General features: G+C 46.6%; 1 non-coding gene across 1 annotated transcript; it reads right to left on the bottom strand.

Moving 5' to 3' along the window:
• Window positions 1-143, bottom strand: LOC115065603. The gene has a single exon (XR_003845366.1). It is a non-coding gene; the product is annotated as a small nucleolar RNA SNORA48 (small nucleolar RNA).
• Between the last annotated feature and the right edge of the window lie 8,264 nt (window positions 144-8,407).

The following is an 8,407-nucleotide window of genomic DNA, read 5'->3' as shown; positions in this document are numbered from 1 at the left end:
TTATGTGTACTAGGTATAACACAGATGTGGCCACCAAGCCAGGCATCAAGCTAGGATGAACAAAGGACTGCCATCTCCGCTGCTCCTGACTGATAGAAGAACACAAACACCCACAAGGTGTCTCTTTGCCCATTGCTGGGATGGGGGGGGGTTGGGGATGTGGGGTTGGGGTGGAGGTGGTAGGGTGGTGGAATAAGGGGGAGCATAACACTTTTCTAATAATGCACTTGATCCTGAGACCCATACCTGCTTATACTACACACACACACACACACACACACACACACACANACACACACACACACACACACACACACACACACACACACACATAGACACACATACACACACAACCTGTCCTTAGTCATTTGCTTAATAGAACCAAATACTTTTTTTTTTAATTAAAGGGACTCTTTTCTGATGGCATATGGCTGCATTTTGAGAGAGAGAATTTTCCCAATTCCCCTCACCTCCCACCCCCTCTGTACTTCACTATGATTCCTAGAGTTGTACTTCAGTGGTTCTCTTGAGGAATCTTAGGGGGTGCTTTGGAAACTTGAAGGTAATTTAACCTCTACCAAAATGAAAGCTGGGGTTTTCCTTGCTATGGTCTCTGAATGGCTTCAAGAGCAACAGAAAGACTGGGACCCCCTACTCTTATCTTACCCATCCTGATATGTCTTGTGTAATCCAAGACAGTCTGGAATGCCTTATGTAGTCAAAGATGACCTTGAGTTTGAGATAGCCCCATCTGTACACCCAAGTGCTGGGATTGCAGGCATATGCGTGGTGTTGGGGGCTGATCACACTTTGGGCACTGTGGACAAGTCCTGGCGACAGCTACAATCCAGCTCTTATTCTTGCCTTATTCTCACTTGCTAGAGATGCTGTCTCCCTCCTTCAGCCCAGAGGTGTCACACTCACTTCCCAGGTCCTACTGCTTTGTCTGTGTCCTCACTAGAGGACCACAAGCAGATTCTAAAAGATCATCTCTGGGGGTAGTCACAGCCCCTGGGGCCGCACCCAACATGGCGCCTACAGGAAGAGAGTTCTTATAATAAACAAGTCCTTATTTGGCTGCTGCTGTTATCCCTGCTGATCATTGGCTGAGCTCGCTCACCTGGCTAAGCTACATTGCCTGGTGTGATTGGTTGGCGTGAATGCATATATATTGAGCTTTTCCCCGGGGCTCGGGGGAGAGGAAGAGGGAATGAAGAGGGAGATGAAGATTGAAGCTTGCTGAATAAACTGCTGTTAAAAGAACTAGTGGTTGTGTCTTCCTTGCTGATCGAGGGGGCGTGCAACAAATGGTGGCCCGTACGGGAACCGACTCCCCCACCAAAGAGTTTAGAACTTTCAGCAGTCAGCGTTTGCTGGCAGGGTAAGTCTGCAGTAAGTAGGACTTACAACCCCAGGAGTTTGGGGAAAACCCCTCATCAAAGACTCAGAACTTTCTGCAGTCAGGGCAGTGCACTGATAAGTTCCCAGGTAAGGTGGGAATCCATGACAAGCACGGGTAAATTTGCTCCCTCTGTAGGTAAAGACGGAGCAGGACCATTCTCAAAGTAGCGAACCAAAAGTAAAAGTGGTAGGAGTGTAAATTGCTTTCATTATGGGCACTTCTTCGTCACACATGATTCTTTTGGCTCTTAATAAGCTGCTGAGACCCATCTGGAGGCTAGTTAAGAGTTGCCTGCACGATCACCGATGTAGTAAGGCAGTGGAATTGTATCCTGATCTTGCAGATCTGGAGGACTCTTAGTCTACAGACTCTGATGAGGACCTACAAGCTCTTATAGAACAGGTTGAGAAGGTGAAGTTAAGGAAAGAAAAGAAAAAGACAAGATAACAGAACAAGGCTGTTGTGGAACTTCCACGTGTGATGCAGCACCTTCCGCACCCCCTCCATATGCGGAGGGAAGAGTTAGTGGCACGGGGCGCTCCTTTTGCCCTGATGTTTGGAGAGTCGTGAGAGCAGAATTATCTCTAGCCTACCCTGTCTTTCAAGACCCACAAGGTAATAGATATGAAGAGCCACTAGATTTTAAGGTCATTAAATCCTTGGCTGAATCTGTGAGAACCTACAGCATTACAGCCTCTTTTACAGTAGCCCAAGTGGAGGCTTTGCAAAGACATTGCATGATACCTAGTGATTGGATGAGTCTAGCACGTGCCTGTTTAAGTCTAGGACAGTACTTGGATTGGAAAGCCTTTCTAATAGAATATGCTTCTGAACAAGCCGCAGCAAATCAAACCGCAGGACAGCCTGCCTGGGATAGAGAGATGTTGTTAGGGCAAGGGCGTTTTGCTAATCAGCAGACGGGCTATCCAGTTCAAGTATTTGAACAAATTAATCAAATTGCCATCAAGGCTTGGAAGTCGCTGCCTAATAAAGGAGAAGTGAGCGGCAATCTTACTAAGATAATACAGGGACCCGTGGAACCATTCTCTGATTTTGTTGCTCAATTAGTGGAAGCGGCAGGAAGAGTGTTTGGTGACCCAGACACTGCTATGCCCTTAATTAAACAGCTTGTTTATGAGCAATGTACTAAAGAATGTAGAGCTGCCATCACTCCATATAAGACCCAGACACTGCTGTGTGCTGTGTGCATGTTTTGCCTGTGGTGTATGTGTCGATTGCAGCGTGTGCAGGCCCATACTTCTGCCATGGTGGTGCAGGCCTTTGCTGCCGTGGAGGCGGGGCAATCACCTCAGATTTGGCTTGCTGCCATAAAGAAATAGCCTTGCCATTTTTCCATCTTGCCATGGGATGCCAGGCTAAGCACTGCACAGGGGACATGTTTGGCGTCCTCTGGAAGGCATGTCTAATTGCTTGAGGGTTAAGTGTCCAAGTGTCCCTCTCCCAGAAAAATGACACAGGAGCTGACCAAGGCCTCCCTGGGTGGTGAGCCCGGAGGAAGGCTTTGTGTAAGGTCCCTATGTTTGGATGTGGGGAATTAGACCTCTACCTTCACCCATGTAGCTTGCTTGCAGCCATAAAAAAGTTAAATTTCTTCCTGATCATCACACTCGGGATGCAAGGCTGAGCACTGCACGAGGGTTAGCTTGAATGCTGTGAAGCGGCCCTCGGAAGACATGTCTGAGTGCATGAAGGTTGTACCCAAGATCCTTCCCCTGGGAAAATTGGTACCGGATGGGTCTGGGTCACTACAGGTGATGAGTCTGTGGGTGATGCCAGTACAGTGTCCCATGTCTTGCACACCAGGGACCAGACCTCTATCTTCGCCCCGTTGTGTTGCTTGCGCCTTTTAATATAAAATGGGGGGGACTGGGGGGAGCCACAGCCCCTGGGGCCGCACCCCAACATGGCGCCTACAGGAAGAGAGTTCTTAGAATAAACAAGTCCTTATTTGGCTGCTGCTGTTATCCCTGCTGATCATTGGCGGAGCTCGCTCACCTGGCTAAGCTACCTGGTGCCTGGTATGATAGGTTGGTGTGAATGCATATATATTGGGCTTTTCCCCTGGGGCTGGGGGGGGTGGATAAAGAGGGAGATGAAGATTGAAGCTTGCTGAATAAACTTCTGTTAGAAGAACTAGTGGTTGCGTCTTCCTTGCCGATCGAGGGGGCGCACAACACATCTCATCTTCAGAAGACCAGTGGCCAGCGGTTGCAATGCTGCCTGGCAGTGAATAGGGTCACGCTGTTGAGTGACAGTTGAGTAAACGAGTAAGGGAGTCGGCACCAGACTTTGCCTGCTCATCTGTATGCCCTCTGCAGCATCCCAAGTGCACATTAAATTCATGCCACATCAAGCTTCCTTCAGAGTGCATATAGAGATGCTGCCTTCTCTATTAAATTGAGTCACTGGTAGCCAGCTCTGTGCAAGTTCCTTTTCCTTTTCAAGCATAAAGCAGAGAAGGAAATTTGATAGCAAAGAGAAGAAAGCAGAGGTCCCCACCCACCTACTGATGGTGTCTACTGTGGGTTTGCTCTAATGGCTGGCTGTAGGGTGGGTGGTGAGGCGTTCATCTAGGGGCTTAGCTGTAGGGTTTTTGGTGGCTGGAAAGAGGCAGTCAGGAAGGAGAGAAACCTGTGACCTGGTTCTGTAAGAGCATTGTCAAACCGGGGCAGCTTCATTCCGCCAAGCTCTTCTGGGAAATTAAAATTCTTCTCGTGTCACTGAAAAACATACAGCTTCATCTTCCAACCCCTGAGCTGTTCATTAAGCTGGCAAATCACAGGGTAAAAGCGGCGGGTTCAGATGATGGGACATCAGGGCGCCAGACAAGGGCCTGTCAGTGTCTGCACCTTTAAAATGAACAGGGAGGAAGCTTTCCCAACACCAACAAAGATCTCTCCTTTCTCACCAAAGACATGAGATCTCTTTCTCTGGGGAGAAATAAAGGATGTAATTCACAGCTCTTGGCTCCCTGTCTATGCCTCTGGGTTGGCACCTACCACACTGAGGAGTGGATGTGTTTAGGCACACACCCAACTCCTAAATGGGAAAGGTTGGGGAGAGGACTCAGTCTGATTCTTTGAATCCCCAGAGTCCAGTACAATACCTACTGCACAGTTACTATACAAGCCATGTTCCTCCCGGAGTGAGTGATGAAGCTAGGGAGTGGGGGTGTTTTTAAATCAGCTAGCAAATTTTCGAATCCTTGGCCTCCATCAGAACAAAGAGTGAGCTGGTTTCTAATCCTAGCCTTCCTTTATCTCCTCTAAGAAGGATGCAAATGCAAGATTTACATATTTTAGAAGGGTCCAGAGGAGCATCTGCATGAGCCATTGGCATATGGTGACTCCCTTGGAGCTGAACAATAGCAGGACAGGCCCTGAGTGGGGATTGGTGTGTTTACTGAACACACTATGCAGAGAAGGAAAGATGGACTAAAGACCTCACTAGTGTGATCTACAAAGTCAAGTAAGACTCAAGTAGCCTGTTTGCTGAGAAGAAAACTAGTTAATGTGGCCATCTGCATCCTCTGTTGCCTCCCCAGGTTGAGAGGCACTTTAAGTAACAGGTCCAAGTGGACCCTTTCATCTTGCAAACAGCATTTGGAGTCAGCCCTTATGCATCCCTAGGAATGGTTGCCTGGAAACTGCTGGCCATATCTGTGTTGGGACAGGGGAGGAGATGAAAGCTGATGTGGGGAAGTATACTATCATCAGAGATCTGAAGCAGCGGGGCTGTATAAACAGTGTTTTTAAAGTGGGAGATGTAAGGGCTGGGGAGATGGCTCAGCCAGTATAGAGCTTGCCTCACAAGCATAAGGACCTGACTTTGATTCCCCAGAACCTACATTTAAAAAGGTGGACACAGTAGGGCATGCCTACAATCCCATTTTGGATTATGGAACTTGCTGGCCATCCAGGCTAGCCAAATTCCAGGTATGAGAGACCCTGTCTCATAAAAACATGGTGGAAAGCAATCAAGAAATGTGCACACAGAGAGAGAGAGAGAGAGAGAGAGAGAGAGAGAGAGAGAGAGAAAACACACCACAAACACCAAACACACACATGCATGAATACACACACAGAAGGAAGACACACACACACTCACACACACACACACATACACACACACACACACAGAGAGAGAGAGAGAGAGAGAGAGAGAGAGAGAGAGAGAGAGAGAGAATACAGGCACACATGCGCGCACACATGCACATGGGCATACACACATGGTGACACAAAGTGGGCACATAGCTGTTTCGCCTTCTGTATGTGTCCCTTGGAAAATCTACAGAAAGAACAGGTCTTTTATTTTGAATGAGGAACGATGTAGGCAGTCATCATAATATGCCATTTAATGAGCCACAGTAGTAGAAGAGAACACAGAAAGCCCTTCTTTATGTTCCGGGGTTAATTCCATCTAATTGAGGTCCCAGCATGGTGGAACAGAAGGGACATTGCCCTCAAATCTGAGAATTATTTGGAGGCAGAAGACTTTCTGCCTTTCAGTGCTACCCACCACAGTTGAGGAGGTCTCTAAGATGGCTGCTCCGTGTCTGGGCACTTTAACTGCCACAAACATGGTCCTTTTCTTTCCTTTTCTTCAGTGAGAGCGTTCTGGAGCATCAGGCTTTCTCTGCACAGTGAACCTTCTTGGGGACTGTTGCACACCCTTCCTTCTGTCGGGCTTTCCTTCAGCGTTTACCAGAGGCAGACCTACAGAGAGGCTGAGGATTCTAATCAACCAGGAGTATGTTTAATTCAGTTTCAACATGGACTCAGCCCTGAAGCACAGAGTTTTGTGGAAGAACCATATCAAGGAAGGCTACAAGGGAAGAAAGAGCAGGACTCTCGGTTTGTAAGATCCATCATGCATTGTGGTTGAATGAGCAGATGACACCAGAAGCACTATTCTCAGTTTGCCGTCTATGGGAGGGGGCCAAAACCTGTGCCATCTTTGCCCCGTGTTGCAAAGGTCCAATGAAACCATGTGCATGGGAGAGATTCCTATAATGGCAGAGGTCACTCTCAGAACTTGCTCAGGCAATGCAAAAAGAGACACACAAGAAAGAATGCCATAAAAAAGATCCATAAAAAGACACACAAGAAAGAATGCCAGGATATTATTCTTTCAGGGGTATTTGATCTCTTGACAGCTGACTTGCCAGGAGAGAAGTTGTTGGGGGGAAAACACACTGAACAGGTAGAAATGTACTTTGGGTTTTGGTTTGGTTTGATTGGATTTTCCTTTGCACAAAGCTACTCATGACCTTAAAACCTTTCCAGTGCATCTTAGATGTGTGGGATGCACTTCCAGGGTGCTCTCTAGCAAGGAACTGAGAATCCATTGGCAAAGTTTTCTCACTGGGCTCCTTATTAAGTGCAACTGGAGCCATAAGGACTGTGCACCAACAGAATGCAAGCCAGCGATTGCTCGTTCCCAGGAATAATGTCAGACACTTTTTATTTAAAAGCACCCCCAGGGCCTAGGACTGCAAACCACAGGGAAGCCACGCTGTACACATTTGATAAGTTCTGGCTGATGGATGGATGGATGCATTTGTTTCTGATGGTTGATCTGACCCTGTCAACTTGAACAAACATACACTAGTTCATTCAGGTAAGTCACAGAAGAGAACGTCAGCCCACAACAGAGCTTTTGTTTTTACGGAAGATGCCTCTCAGAGAATGTACTTGAAACCAGACCATTCATCCTACCACTATCCCAGACCTTGAAAGGCTTCAAATTATTCAAATTTGCTATGGCAACTTGCACACAGTTTATCTGTGGGTTTCTGGTGCTAACTTGTGAAACATAAGATGGATCTAACATATGAATCCAGTAATCAACCTGATAATTGGCTAAGACAGTAAAAGTCAGACATGTCCTAGGATGTCTGGAAGGTCAATTAAGCCACATACAGATTTTTGTTTTTTTTTAATGATAGAAAGAAGAGAACCTCTATGCCTTAATTTATCACCTCTCAGTCTGTGGTTTTCATAGACTAGACTAACCTCCATGTGTTTGCGTTTTTGTAACCTTGACACAAGCTATAGTCATCTGAGAGGAGAGAGAGGAGAGAACCTCAGCTGAGAAAATGCCTTTATCAGGTTGGCCTATAGGCAAGCCTGTGGGTTGTTTTCTTGATTGATGATTGATGGGAAGGGCCCAGAGCACTGAGTAGGATGTCAGCCCTGGGTAGGTGATCCTGGAGTGTTATCAGAAGGTAAGCTGAGCAAGCCAGGAGGGGCAAGCCAGCAGGCATCACCCTTCCATGGATTTGTCCCAGATTTTTTTTTTTCTTCAGATTCCTGCCCTGCTTGATTTCCTACCTTGGTTTCCCTCAATGATCAGCTGTAATCAGCACACGCGAGCCAAATAGATCCTTTCCTTCCTATGTTGCTTTTGATGATGGTGTTTATCGCAGCAATAGAAGTCTAACTAAGACACCTAGTTTTAGTTGTTTTTCCATCTACATTTTCCTAACATCAACTCAATGGAATGCTGACTAGCCTTGTGCTGGGTACTCTGGGAAACTATTTTTTTTATTCTAATGAATTAGGGAAAGTAAGGAAATTTACCAACATTATGATTTAATTTCGTGTGTGTGTGTGTGTATGTGTGTGTGTGTGTGTGTGTGTGTAGTATGTATGTATGTATGTATGTATATGCACATATATTTTCATCCACGGTCCCTGGCTCATAAGTCACATCTACCTTGTCTGATAATCATTTCTCCTCATTCTAGGAGGTTCCTCCCCTAAGACTACAAAGAAAGAAACATCTGAATTGATAACATTGCTTGCACGCCTCCTAATCATTAGACCTTGATTGTCCCTTTTGTCCCACCACATTTCTGTAAGAAGTATAGCTTAGAGGAAGCATTGGAGACATTGGGTCAGTCCTGCGAGCCTGTTTTCTTCAACAGAGGGAAATGAATGATGGCTGGTCAGCTGGAAAGCCAGACCGGAAATGGTCAAGCAA

The sequence above is a fragment of the Mus pahari genome, chromosome 15, assembly GCF_900095145.1.
Source record: "Mus pahari chromosome 15, PAHARI_EIJ_v1.1, whole genome shotgun sequence".
NCBI classification, from domain to species: Eukaryota; Metazoa; Chordata; class Mammalia; order Rodentia; family Muridae; genus Mus; species Mus pahari.
Note: the sequence above shows the minus strand (reverse complement) of the source record. Positions and strands in the feature narration are given on the sequence as shown.